This window comes from Crocodylus porosus, unplaced genomic scaffold, assembly GCF_001723895.1.
Source record: "Crocodylus porosus isolate Cpor-Errol unplaced genomic scaffold, CroPor_comp1, whole genome shotgun sequence".
In the NCBI taxonomy this organism is placed as follows: Eukaryota; Metazoa; Chordata; order Crocodylia; family Crocodylidae; genus Crocodylus; species Crocodylus porosus.
Window position 1 is genome coordinate 91,428,340 of NW_017728906.1, and position 14,728 is coordinate 91,443,067.

Sequence of the window (14,728 nt, forward strand, 5' to 3'; positions counted from 1 at the left end):
CGGGCAAGTGGCAGAGAGGTAGGCACTGTGTGGGCAAGTGGCAGGGGACAGGCAGCAGGAAGGCAGCCACAGATATAGGGGGCATGCACGGATATGGGGGCAGGAGGTAGGGTGGCATGTTGAGGGGTGGTGGGCAGATAGCAGGGGGAGTGGGGAGCCAGTGGCATGAAGGGATAGGATCAGGCATGGAAGGACAAGGGGCAGGGCAGCAAGAGGGGGGATGTGACCCTTCACTCTCTGTCACTGTTTTCCACGCGATAGCGGTGCAGAGGGAACAAATTTACAACAACCTTCCAATACTTAGGAAAAATAAAACTGATGCATGAATTTTCATGTATAGAATCTAATTATTTAGGCATTGTCTTAAATTCAACATCATCTTGGATGTACTTGTCATAGAATAATTATGCTCTGTATATATGAATGTCTGGAAATGAACAGTTATTAGATATCACCACTTCACTCATAACATATTGTCATCAATTATCACCTCCAATAAAGTTATACCTTCCCACAAATCTCAACTATGCCATGTTCTTGTGTTCTGAAATAATATATTACTGAAGACATATAGCAAACTGCACTTTTTTAGCTTCACTAAGATTTCTGTACTTATTTATTCCCAGGATGCACTTTAGCATATTTTACAACTATGCACATTTTTTCTACTTCAGCAAATTGATAGAGTATTAAGATACTCCTTATGAGTGAAGTGAAAAGACTTTTTGGTTGGTATTTAGAATTTACTGAATATATATGATCTATCCTGGTCAGAGAACTGGTAGATTTACTTGCTTACCGACTTGTACTATGGGGTTTTCTTTATGAATTAATAGTGTATATTTTAGAAGTACGTAGCACAACAGTATGACTCACATTATTTTTCAGTTTTCTGGCTGTTCTGAAAACTTGAAAAAAAAATACAATTTCATCCCCAAATCTTTTTTTTTCTTTTTCCTCCAGTAGATCACAAATTTTATTTCGAGACAAATGAAATGTTAGTTTCCATTCCTGGCATTTCAAGCTTCTTTTTAAATAAAGGCAAAGGAAATTTGGAAACATAAGACCAGCTTCACCCACAAATAGGAAGAGATGCTGAGTCAAATTTTATACACAGTTATCTAGTGGTTAAAGCCATAATCTGGAATATAGAACGTATGGATTCAACCACAGACATTGTTCTGTTCCAGATTTAGAGCATAGACACTATAGGTCTCAGAAGAGTATCATAATCCCTGGGCTTTAGGGTAGTGGAGTGTGAGTCCCTTTCAGTCTGTTGAGGTATTGAAAGGCTTGTATAAGTAATTGCATAAATAATTATTGTATTGTATTAAATTTTATAATTAATTATTCATTGGGAGAGGACTATATTCTAGATTTCCCCCATCAAGTGGAGTGTCTATACCATCAGGATATAAAATCACTCTCACTCAAGTAGTGTTCACCCTCTCTATCAGTAAGCAAATGTGATTTTACAACTTATTAATACATTCCTAACATTATATGCATTTCTGGAAAATATGAGCAGGCAAAGGCAAAGTTATGAGCAGGGTATGAAATCCCACATTTTATTCCAGGGTTTCACTTTTGCAGACAATATTAGTCATTTATTATTTTAACTTTTCCATGTCTTTGTGCATTTTTTATGAGGTGGCAAAGCAAGATTTGGTTGGATAAGGTAAGTAGGGTGTGTTTCTTTAAAAAAACCCCTCAAAAAAGCCCCTAACTTTCTTGTGGAAAACATTTAATTTTCTTCAATTAGCAGTAGAGCCTCCAGTAGACTGGACAAACACTTACAAATATTCTATGAGAAACACTCCTACTGTAGCAGGGGAATTAAATGGAAGCCAGCTCCATGAAAAGATTTCAACTCTGCAACCAGGAGCCTGACTTTAGTGCTTTCCTATCTCGTAGAACCTACAGCCCTAAGTTTAAGTCTGTCTAAACATTTTGTACTAGGTATGAGGAGGATGGGATCCATGAAAATCAGCCTGCTAGTTTCAGGCAGCTCCAAGAGTAGCTAGAAAGAAATGCTGAAGGGAAGGAGACAGTCACCTCGTTCCAGATTCACTCAGCATTTACAAGCTATGAACTCCCTTGCATTCAGCACCTAAATCAAAACACTGGAGGAGGAGGAGGAGGAGGTGGTTGTGCTTCTCCTGGCCCCATTTTGCCCAAAGTGCAGTGGTTTGAACTCTCTATGCAGAATATGGGAGACTGGGAGTAAAGCCCATCTTCTATCTGAGGGGACACGAATCCACATTTCCCACCTCTCAGGAGTCCTGGATTTCATCTAATACTGAATCTGAGTCAAAATAGAAACCATTTTAACATCTAAAGGGGACAGTAATCCCACCAGTTTGCTCTGTGTAAACTCATTACCATACCAGCAATGAACTTGCACAACAGCATTTCATAATGATTTTTTATCCCAGAGGATTTCACACTGTCTCTGCTAAGCTGTCTTATGACAAAACCTTTCCAAAAGTGACTTATGTCTATAAGTATGACTTGCTTACTGCTACCGGATTAGTTATTCTCTGCAGCTGTATGTGAAATTGCTAACTCTTGGCCCAGTACCCAGCTAGGGGAGATTTCTTGTTAGTTCCAGGCTTGAGCACTGTGATCTCTTCTTCTTTTACCATTCGGATGCTTGTTTTTTCTTGTATTCTGTTTTAATGCCTGAACAAGTCAGTACCTTTCTACACTATTTCTTTCCATCTATGTAAATAAAATTAAAGTTGATATTGAGAAGATGGAGCCTGGTTGTGCAAGTGAAGGAAGCACCCCAACAGCCAAACTATTTGAAAAATAAATCTATAATGTTTCTTCAGCTCAGCACTCTAAAAACCCCACTACTTATCCTGAAAACTGGAAAAACAGGATATCAGACAACAATGTGAGATATTAGCATCAAGACGTTAGACATTCCTGAAATTTTTTTTACATTTTTTGTAGGCAGAAATGCTACCCTCACTTCTAAAATGTAGATCTGTCTCTTAGCCATGTGAGAAACTTCCATTAATATCCAAATGATAAAATAATATGGTTGTTTCTGCTCAGGTAATTGGTATCCAAACTTTTCATGAAGAAAATTGAAAAAAATGTCAGACATTTCTGAAGTGACTTTGAATTAATGGTTTGGAATGAATTGGGGGGTTTTGTGGCTAGATCTACTGTTGGGAATTAATGTTGTCCATTTATCAGTGTTTTTAAACAATTTTAATAGCTTATATTTCTCATGTGCTAAATGGTGCACATAGCAAATGGGCATACTTTTGAAGCCCACTGAATGCCTGCTACCCACACTGAGGAAATGCACCTCTAATGATCAACTAATTTATATATATATATATATGTAACAGTGAAAGGATACTTTTTACATTTTTGTACCCAAAGACAAAATGTCTAAATTCAGATCATGGGAAATGGTAACAAATTAAAAATAAGCCTGGACCACAATGAGACAGCACAACATGGAAAGAGTAAGGAGTAAGCAAAGCCTTTAAGTACATATGTAACTTTAAGTACACAGATAGTCCCACTGACTTTGGTAGGACAAACTTCTTGCATAGTCAAAGACATGCTTATATAGTTTGCTGGCTCAGAGTTGCAATATATAGGATCACGTCTACATTTCCATAGCTACATATATTACAAAACCCAGGAATTAAAGAGAAACCAAAAGCCCAAACTTATCCCAGCCCTCTTATTTCACATGTTCTGTCTGCTGAGTTGATCAACTTTTTCAAGCCAGTACTGCCTATTCTAGAAAATTGTGTTGATGCTGCTAGGTAAAAAAGCAAGCATCCTGCTCCTCACACCTTCAAAGCTATAATTTAAAGTTAACATTGCATTTCTTTTCATCTTTTTTATTACTTACGCTTACAACAATCCTGCTTTGCCACAGATGGTTTCCTGTTATTTCTGCCAAATGCAAACTAGCTGTAAAACTTGAAAAGGTTTTGATGCTGTCACTCCATGAAAAATTGCATCTACAGGGGAAAATTAAATATAAGCCTTATCCTTTAATTGCTTTAATCTTATTTCATAAGTGAACTTTTTTACCTCCAGCCCCAACTCAAAGCTTCCGATAACAACCTAAAGGGTAAAATATAGTTATGTATTTCAGTCAGGTATAATGCGTTCATTATCAAAAACAAAAAAAAGAGAAGAGAATTATCTGTTCCCCTTCAGGTCAAGACCAACCAATCAGTCCCCAAAAGCTAACAAGAGCAGTGCTTTTGCCTCAGCTTCACAAAATATGTATTGTCATTTCTATTAAAAAATATTAAAGCTCTGTCTGCAGCCACATATTAAGGAAATCTATCATTCTAGCAGATAAATTAATAGAAAATAGTTTAGATATTCCTAAGGGGAAGAATTCTTCACTCCTTATGCAGGCAAAACTCCCAGAAACTACAAAAGATGTGCTTTAGAAAGAGTTCAAAGAAAAATTAAACATTAAAAATTCCTTTTAATATAGTGGCATGAATACTCATGTAGTGTGTTGCGGGTGTGCGTGTGAAAGAAAGAAGGGGAGAGAGAGAGAATACACAGTGGGATATAAAGTGTATTATCAGCAGGAGGCTGGAATGACTGTGTTATTCTTAAATGCTGAAGCTACAAGTGAGTTATTTAAGTCCTTTCAAATGTATGCCAGTAAAGCTTTCATGCCCTACCACTTATTTAAAATGATGAAAACAACACTCGGTTCAACCTGCTCACTCCTTGCTCAAAGACTCCGTTCATAGTCAGGAACTCATGGCTCTCTACATTAGCATATACCTCAGTCTCCCTTTGTTTTTTCTTATCCAGCCTAGATGAAATAACCAGACCAAGAAGCCTCCCTTAAAATCAGGGCACTTATGGACCAAAGAGTGCACACCAGAGTCTTAGAGTTCTTAGGAAAAAAAACCCTGCCAGCCACCTCATTTCTTCTGCTGAGGTCCTTATGTGGGATCTCAACAATCATGCTTCCTGCCGTGCCACACGTGCAAGGCAGGAGGTACAGTTGTGGGATCTAGCATCAGATCCCATCATGCCATATTGCCAGTGCAGAAAGAAGCCAATCCTGAGCTTCCCCTGCACTTGTAAAGAGCATTGCTAGTGCATTCCCAGCCTTTGCCTCTGGAGCACATGGGAGATTTGAAAGACTCTGATGTACTCCAGAGACTGGGAGTGATGGCCACACGTTCAATTAAAGATGTGATAGGAACCAGCCACAAAGTTATTGCATATTGTTCATATAATAACTTTGTGATTTATTCCTCCCTTTATCACAGTATTAATGGAATTAACATATGGCCACGTCACTACTTAAGATGTGATTAATGTCTTAAGTATAATGTTTCTCAGTGGCTTGAGTGACTGAGCCTGGTCTCTTTTCTGGCATTCATCATAACACTGTTGCCTTTCTTCTAAGGCACACAGTTTGAATAAAGCATTCCTTTTATAAGCAGCTTTCTTTCTAATCTGCCAGTCCAACGCACAGAAAAATGGATTTTTGTATAAACAATAACTATGGGCAGATATAGCCTGATCCAACATCCAATGGCTTTGCTAGAAAATGGATCACACCCATAATCCTTTGGTTCAGTTTGGTCATTTGGTCACCAGCCTAATTGTCTGTACCAGGCGCACACAGTCAATTAAATGAGTGTAAACCACCATTGTATAACTTTTATGATTTCTGTGATTTTCCCAAAAGAAACCACAAATTGTGACATAAAACACACAACTGCTGCATCACAGACATGTCCCAATACTCTGTACTGTATTACTGTTGATGTTTCCCTTCCTCTCGCCAATGCCATCTGTTATCTGTTTAGGTCTGCTTGCAATAGTTAGTATTTTATAACAACTGAAAGCAAGGAAAAGAACAACGGAAAATTATTTATCTAAACTAGACAACATATATATGTAGATGTACATGCACACACCCCTCCAGTTGGCAATATCTTAGTGGAGGCTTTTTCTGTCTTGAAAATATAAAGAGAAAACATGCTTCAAAGGAAAATTATGTTTGAATGATATTAACTATACATTATGTGATACTTTGGTCTGCCTTTCCCCGTATCGACTTCTTCTCCAAGTGGGTCCTCCTGTCTTTTGTTAAAAATTTAAAATTTTATATTATCACCAACTCCCAACCAAGGAAAGGAAGTGGCAAAACTTCTGATCACACAAAGCTGACACATTCCATGCTGCTTCTCAATATTTTGTAGGTATACATTAAGGGTAGGATTTTCAGAAGTACTCAGCATTGGCATAACTGTGCTTCTTTTGAAGTTGGTGATAACATTTTTTGCTGATTTCAATGGGAACAGAATTAGGTCAACACCGAGCACCTTAAGAATCTTACCTTAAATTTTAATTTATGATGAATAAGGTCCTATGGTGTAGAACAGGTAAAACCTTCCACTGTCTGTGACTCCAGGAAGCAAGAATCTAATATCTGCTTTAAAAAGTTTCTGTTGATTTTTACCTTCATTCCCTTTCCCTTAAATTCTATCAATGTCAATTTCTCTCCCTTCCTCCCTCTAAGATGCTTGGTCCTGCTGTGTGATGCCTTTCATTTCATTCTCATCACTGACAGAAGCCGGTCTGCAAAGCCCTACTTGTCATCGGTAAGTGATTACCGCATAGCTCATCCTGTACCTTCTCCTAGGCAATAGAATGAATAAGTGATTGGAAAGAAAATGGTATGCCTCCTATCAAACATTACAAAAAAGAACATAGGTATGATTTCCTAAACCAACCATTAAAATGCCTCTTTTTAAAAATATCAAGCCTTTATTTTTTCTAACTTAGTTCTGCCTTGCTTGAATGATGGTTTGATATTGTTTCTTTGTTTTGAGTTATTGCTGGAGGAGTACCCAGCCACTTCCATAAGTTAAAACTCACTTAACACTGGATCCAGTATGTGACTGAATTTGGTAGGTTTGATCTAAATTCAAATCCACAATGCTGTCAGATGGAGGACAAGTGCTATTCTAACAAAACTCTAGCTACATCAGAGCTCCAGAAAGGAACCAAAACTTCAAATCTTCCCAGAGTCTCCTATGGCTTGCTTAGACTTAGTCTCAAGAAATTGTTGAGACTTGTTCCAATAAATCAGATGCTATTAGCACAATCTTTGGAGGAAGAGGTTCTACTGGAATAGAAGATTATTATCATTATTGCTCAAAGACTCGATTAGCAAGGAGATCTAAATATAAATATTTTAGGGCCTGAACCTATGTTCCGTTTTTCAAAAAAACATTTCATTTAAGGATTAATCTGGAAAGGAGGGATGGTTTAGGTTTGAAAATTAAATAACTGGGGAAAGGAAAGCGGATATAAGAAGCTTGACTGAAATCATTAATAATGAAATGGGGCCTGAATCAATCAAAATTTCAGGAGTCCACAAAAAAAATCAGTTCTTGGCCCTATAAACTCTTGTCTCCATCCCTTCCTGTATCCTAAGCAGGCTCTTGCTACTCCATACCCTACCCAACAAGCATTCCTTAGATAAAATTGAGTCCTCAGGTCTTTATTTTAGGAGCTTCCAGGCCAGCTCTTGGAAGTTGGGCTCATCAACCCTTCTAACATCATGTGCAGAATATGCCAGGTGAGAGTCACAAAACATGCTACAGTCATCTCCAGTCCATCTAGATTGCAGCCCACCTACAGTGTAGAGAACAAGAATTTGAGATTTTTCACTCCTTATGGCTGTTGTAAGGCAGAGGGTGACTATCACAATCCTTTTTTTCTTGATCTTCTTTAGCTTCTCAGAGCTGTTTCCAAAGGAGATCAACCGAATCTAGCCTCTGACCATCTTTAGAAAATGTTGAAAATACCTTTCTATTGCAAAATTAAACTGACACTTTCCCTTTCCACCAAAACCCCTTCTGACCAAACATGGAAATTGAATAAATAAAATCTAAAACCTAAAAATAAAATACCTTAATCCCTATAGAGCTCTTAAGCTGAAAAAAGGAGAAAACACCATGAAGTTCATCGGAGACTTGTCTATTGATATTGATTTTACATGGCAGGTGCTCGGATACCATGGCAATGTGCGGGTGTATAAATCTGATGGATGGGTGGATGGAAGGAATGAATAATGGACCAAGATTTAACATTTTGAGATGTTTGCAAAAATATCACTTTTGATAGTTAAAAAGCCAGTGATCACAAGCATTAGTTTGGGGAAATGTGACTCTTCTTTCCCCCTCTGGATTCTGAAAGCCAAATCCAGTAGAGAAAACTTTGAAGATGATTTCATTAAAAAGCAATGTCAGCTAATGCCTTAAAAAGGTCTTCGTTCACCTTTTTCCTTCTTTGTTTTTAATAACCCACTTAGAAGTTTGACAAAAATATTTTCCCTGCATTAGTTTAAATTTTTCTGTTTGGAATGAAACTGAAACCTAGCTACTTTTGCTTAATGGCTTCATATTATAAATGTGTCATTGTGTCAAAACACATCTGTGCAATACAGTTATCAGTTGAAATTAACACAATTCTGGAAAGGGCATTTGATCACTAACTGTTGCCTTGCCGCTAATGAAGGTTGAGCACAAGACATTGTGTGTGAAACCGTGGCTTCACTGAAGTCAGTGTTTGGAGGATAGGGGTATTTGTGGTTTTCTTTGCAGCACTCTTTTTTTTTTTTTAATCTATGGTAACTAGCCACTTGATCTTTACAGGGTTTATTAGTCCAGCTAGCAACAGAGGAGGAATTCTACCACCCAGCCCTTCCCTAAGGACTTCTAAGTATTAGGAAGGAAACACTTTTCCTTTCTGCTGGCCTCATCTCTGAAACTGCTGGTTGAGAAGGAGCACATTTTCTTTTGAAGACTGCATAAAAAAAGGCACTGGATTCCAAGAGGGACTAGGAAACTGGCTTCTGGAGACAGGAAAGGCGAGTTGTGGGGAATAACTGGGACAGTGTTAGGGGAAAATGAATTCTGCTTGCATCAGTAAACATGTAGGAGTTGTTGTGCTTCCAGACCTTACAAAGGATAGGAGGGTATGGTTGAAACAGACCCGCATGTAGAAGCTCATGTTGCCATTTAGCCATTTTAACTGAGCAAAAGAACCACCTAGATATGACCTGAACCCCAATTCCATCCTAGAATGGTTAAAGAAATAATTTCCATTGAGGATATTAGAGGGCAAATCCCTCTAGTGATGACAACACAAACCTCCCCCCCATTCTCCTAACTGATTGTTCTATCTTGAAAGCATAGCTTGTGAAAAATGACAAAATAGTCCTGGACTATTTGCCTACCTATACTGTACTGACTCAGGGGCCATCATCTCATCACCTCTGCCAAGAGATACCAGACAAAAATGTAAAATTCTAACTTTTATTTAAAATTGAGGCAGTTTACAGAGGGGATTTCTACAATCACACCTTATGGTGCAACCTCAGATAAGTACAGCCCTGTTTTTCAAATGACTTGCCTTCTGTTTAGGATTACAGGGAAGTAGGGCTAGAAGGAATTTCACAAGGTCATCTAGTCCAGTCCCCTGCTCCAGAAAGGATCATCCCCGACTAAATCAATTCAGCCAAATGTCTGTCTAACCTATCCTTGAAAAATGCTAAGGATGGAGATTCCACAACTTCTCTAGGGCGCCTATGTAATGTACGTGAGCCAGGGAGAAGTCTGCAGAGGTGTGCTGACTGTTAATGTAAACTACAATTCCCAGAAATACCCAGGGGCTGGGGGGACAAAGGAAAAAGGAAGAGGAAGCTTGAGGTTGGAGCAAAGGGGAAAGAGAGAGTAGTGTGTATGTGGAGCCTGGTCAGCCCTATGCAGAGGAGTGCACAGTGGAGCTGGAAATCTCACTGGCTCAGTCAGCCCAAACAGTGGACTGAAGAGCTGGACTCAGACTTAGGGACACCTGTAGGCTGTTGTTGAGCAGTCTAGGGGCTAAAGGCTTGCCCAAAGGTGTGGGGGGAAATTAAGGTGCTGAGTATAGGTTATCACAGTGTTGATATTTCTTTATCATTTACCAGTTCCCTCCTTTTGTCCTGTTTGCTTTTGACCCTAACCCCTATATAAACATGGGAACTCCCCCTTGCTGCTTGTGCCGGTATCTGGGGCTGCAGGGTTGGCACATCTGTTCCAGTGCTTGACCACCCTCATAGTCAGACCGTTCCTCCTAATCCATTGGTGACACATGGGGGTGCATGCAGGTGCACATGAGCCCTCTGAGATTGGCTGCGCACCCCCTGGAAGTGCCAGCCACAAAACCGAAAGTGCAGGTGGAAGTGCGCTTCCAGTTTCGCCGCTGGTGGTTCCAGCCTTGGTGATCAGCCGCTGGGGGACCTCCCCCAGCCAGCGATCTGGTGTCCCTGGACTCAGGAGGCACCAGTCGCCCATGTCCTAATCTCTAACCTAAATTTCCTCTGCTGCAACTCGAGGCCATTGCTTCAAGTCCTGCCCCCTACAGCCACAGGAAAAAGCCCTTCTCCATCCTCTGTAGTCACCCTTCAGGAATTTGGAGGCAGTTTTCAAATTCCACTTCAGTCTCCTCTTTTCCAGATTAAAATAACCCTATCTCTTTCAGCCTTTCCTCATAGGTCTTGTCTTCCAAGCTCTGATCATTGTTCTGCTCTCTGCTGGATTCTTTCCAAATTGTCCACATCTTACTTGTAGTGTGGGGCCAAAAACAGTACTCAAGGTGAGGCCTCACCAGTGCTGCACATAACAGACAAGTCACTTCTCTTGATCTTCTTCTCGTGTCTCTATAGCACGTTTGACCATTTTTTTTTACACATGCTTGTTCGTTGTATTTTGCAAGGTCTTTCATTGTACATGCACCTTCATGTACTTCTCTTGATTTATAGCAAGGATTCTGCTTTTCTCTGATTAAAAAAAATCCCAATTCTCAGATTGAAAAAAGTAACCCAAAATCCACGTTAATCACAAAATTTTTTAAAAAAGTAACCCAAAATCCACATTTTTCTGTGATTAAAATGAAACACCACTATATGGTGTTGATCCAACACCACTGTATGGTGTTTCATTTTAATCATGGAAAAACGTGGATTTTGGGTTACTTTTTTTAATCCAAAAATTGGGGATTTTATTTATCAGAGAAAACCAGAATCCCTGTTTATAAGTAAGGGTGTACCCAACTTGAGGAGGCAGCCAGCCAATTTTACAGGGAGATCATGAGGCTGGCCACCATTTTTGTGAGCTGACTGCAGCAGGGCCTCCCCATGCCTCTGACTGGCCGAGGGCCCCCAGTGGCTCTGCTCCTCACCGCTGATTGGTTGAGGGCTGTCCATAATATGGCCCTGCCCCACACTGCTGATTGGTTGTGAGGGCTGTCCATCATGCAACCTGGCCTTATGCCACTTATTAGTGGATGGGGTGGGACCACATGACTGGCGCCCCTCTCAGCCAATTAGCTGTGAGGGGCAGGGGAGGCCATCATCATGGGCTTCCCTTCGTGCGGGCAGCCCCCTTCCTCCTTCCCCCCAGTGAGCTGGCTGGTCTACCACAGCCATGAGGACTGCTGGCTCCATCTGGGGAGCAAGCATTTTGTTTTTTGTAAGTTTTTTTTTCCACAGATTTTGCAGGCATTGCCTGATTTCGCAGACAATGCTGGATTTCGCAATTTCTGCGAAATCTGCAAAATTGCAATTTGTGTAGGTCCCTATTTATAAGTGACACTCCTGTTAACATACCCAATATGCTTTTTTGCAACAAAAGCAAACTATTACCTCGTATTCATCGTATGCTTCAAGTAACAAAACTGTGATACCTTAAAATGACTATCTTTCTTCATAAACTGACACTAAAATGAAACATCATATTTTCAACCACTTTCCATGAAAACATATTATGGAAATACTCCTCTAAGTGCTAGCCACTTGCTAGGGAGAACGCAGTGGGATTTTCTGAGTGCATGCTAATTTGATTTTCCTTCTATAGCCAGAATACTTTAGGGTGAATTACAACAGCACTTTGATCTTGGGTGGGGACGAGGAAGGGAGCAGCAGGAGGGGAGAAGAAACATTGAACCAAATTCTGATCTTGGTTAAACCAGTATCAGTCAGCTCCACTGAAAAGTTACTCTGATTTAAAGTGATGTAAGAGAGAAAAACATTTGGCCCATTGAGCACAGTTTAGAGCCATATAAACTGCTGCCAAAAACAATTTTCTTTCTTTACTTGGAAATTTTATGTGTGTACTAAGAAGTGTAAATGTACATGCCTTGCAGGAATAATTACAAACATTAACATTTTCATAATTATTTTCTTCATGGTGGCTTTCTGAAGTGTTACATTCCAAAATCTAAATTGTTTTTGACTTCATATTTCTCAGGTACTAATGACAGCCAAGAAAGATTAATGGAATACTGCTGATTTTAGTCACTTGGAACTGACTTCCTTTTGCTCAGTCAAGCTAATTTCCCTTCCAACTGTTGTGATCTTTCATAATTTTCCCCATAGAAGTATGTCCAATATTTCCATTTCCAGACCTGCTGCTAAATATTGCAGTGTCCAACAGTACCACCTCTCTCTTTTTAGGGAGGAGGGAGACTGGTACCAGCTTGGGCTAATTCAGCAACCTTATTCCAATGAGTAAAAATTGCAAGACTGAATGCTTTTCTTGTGGTCTTTCTTCGGCATAAAACCAGAGTCTTTGGGCGCATCTACACATCACCCTACATCACCATAGCAACGCACTACATCACCATATGACACCCTACAATGACATAGTGATCGTGTGAGTCTACACATGCCTGGCAGCTACCTCACCATAGTGGCATGCTCCCCTATTTTAGCATCCCACTCTGGCGAAGTGGTGGTTAAAACTAACCTTGTGCCAAGAGGAAGTGCTAAAACACGGCACAGTAACAACGTCACCATAGGGCGACATGTAGATGTGCCCTTTGGGTCACATTCTAAGCTGGTGGTAGATCAGCATAACTCCACTGAGTTCAGTTGAAGGATCTGTCCCTTTATCTTGCAGGACAAAGAACTCAAACACAAAGTTTGACAATTAATTAATTTTCCATTTAACACAAAGTGTTCTCTAACATTTTTATCATCCTCTGTGTCCATACCACAACCATAGCACTGTCACTTTAAACTAGCTACCTTGGGTATTGGTAACTGTGCAGCTACAGCACCCGGGAGCTTTTCATAAGCTAATTTGACCATCTTCTCACATGGGTTTCACAGCCTGCACTGTGTTCCATACTGTCACAGGAAGACTATTCATCATATACCCAAACTAGCTATTTTAAAGCTAGACCCAACATGTCTACTTTAACGTGGCTAAACAGTATACTCATGGGTCTGGTATTGTTCCATGATTTGCTTTTCCACATATGACTCAGGCTCCACAATGCTCTTCAATAGTAGGGAAAAACATCTGCTGGGAATGAAACTCAGCATTCAGTAACTCTCATCCCAGTGTCTTGTAGAAATGTTCTTTATCCAGAAAAGCATAGCGATATTGTAAGATGTAGAGGCTACCTTTATATACTGTGATATGCAAAGACTGAAACAACAATTCCCCAAAAGTATTCTTCCACTCAGTGAAAAAACATTATGCCAAGTACTTCCAAAGTAGTTTGTGGACTGAAGGGAACACAGTTACCTTCAATAATAAGTATGTCAAAAATAAGTTTAGCATGAGGAAATTCCTGTGCTTTTGATCCAGTATGTGACTAAGAGTTTCTAATATATGCAGAAATAAACAAAGAAAAGTTCTTTGGTTTAATGGCTTGGGGAAAAACACTCACCGAAGTGTAGAACTTGGTCATAATAAATGTAAAACAACATGCTTTTGAGTAATGCTCTTTGATTGTTATCCTACGACAGCAGTATTCCTGCCGGAGAAAAGCATCTAGTCTTAAAAAAGAAAGAAGAAACGCATTTTACAGTCTTACCTGGTGCAGATTTAATTAATACAACCAAGATCCAGCCGGGAAATCAGTCTCTGAATAAAGTGCTAGTAGTAACCAATTCAAATAAGGCAAGAGGTTTCGCAGGTGCTGTAGGTCAGGGACAGTCAGGTGGTGAGTCCTGTGTTTGTGAAAAAATGTTCGTGAGTATCCAGCTATGCTGAAGTGTGCTGACATACAGGATAAACCTTCCACTGTCAGTCCACGCTCACTTTGCTGTTTCAGAAAACTTCCCAAGAACTCTTCATTTGCTGTCTTCTTTACAGCATGGGAGTTTCAAAACTACAGTGAGTGTAAATGGGGCTAGCTTTCTGTAAAAACTCGCTCACACCACCTAGAGGTGTACTGCAGCATCAGAAAAGCCTGCACAGACCTGACAGTTGCTCTTTTTCCAGCTTCCCCCCATGACCCTCATTTTTATACATCTTGGGTATGCCTACACATGCACTGCCACTGCACAGTTGGTACTGCACAGTCATTTAATACTTCCTTTAGCTAAAGTTATCCTTTAGCTAAAGCAAGTATTAAATGACTGTGCAGTACCCACTGGTACTGTGCAGTCCCAGTGGCGCATGCATCTTTTCCAACCCTACTGCACAGTAGCAATGAGCTACTGTACACTAGCTTGTTGCTACTGTGCAGTAGCAGCAGTTTCACAGTTATTGCCCACTGTTGCTACGTCACCATAGCTCATCACTACAGGGACATAGTAGGGACATAGTGTCTTGTGTACATGTGCCCCTTACGTACTTCTTCCAGCTTTGCTCCTCTCGTTTACCTGCACACAAATCACTTCAAGATAAAAAGACTC

General features: G+C 40.0%; 1 protein-coding gene across 2 annotated transcripts in view; it reads right to left on the reverse strand.

Moving 5' to 3' along the window:
- Nucleotides 1-14,260, reverse strand: part of EDAR (ectodysplasin A receptor) — a 114,747-nt gene extending 100,487 nt beyond the window's left edge. For both annotated transcript variants that reach the window (XM_019529602.1, XM_019529601.1), the window contains exon 1: nucleotides 13,903-14,260. The gene's annotated coding sequence lies outside the window, so the exon portion shown is untranslated. The remainder of the gene's footprint in view (nucleotides 1-13,902) is intronic.
- Nucleotides 14,261-14,728: the final 468 nt, after the last annotated feature.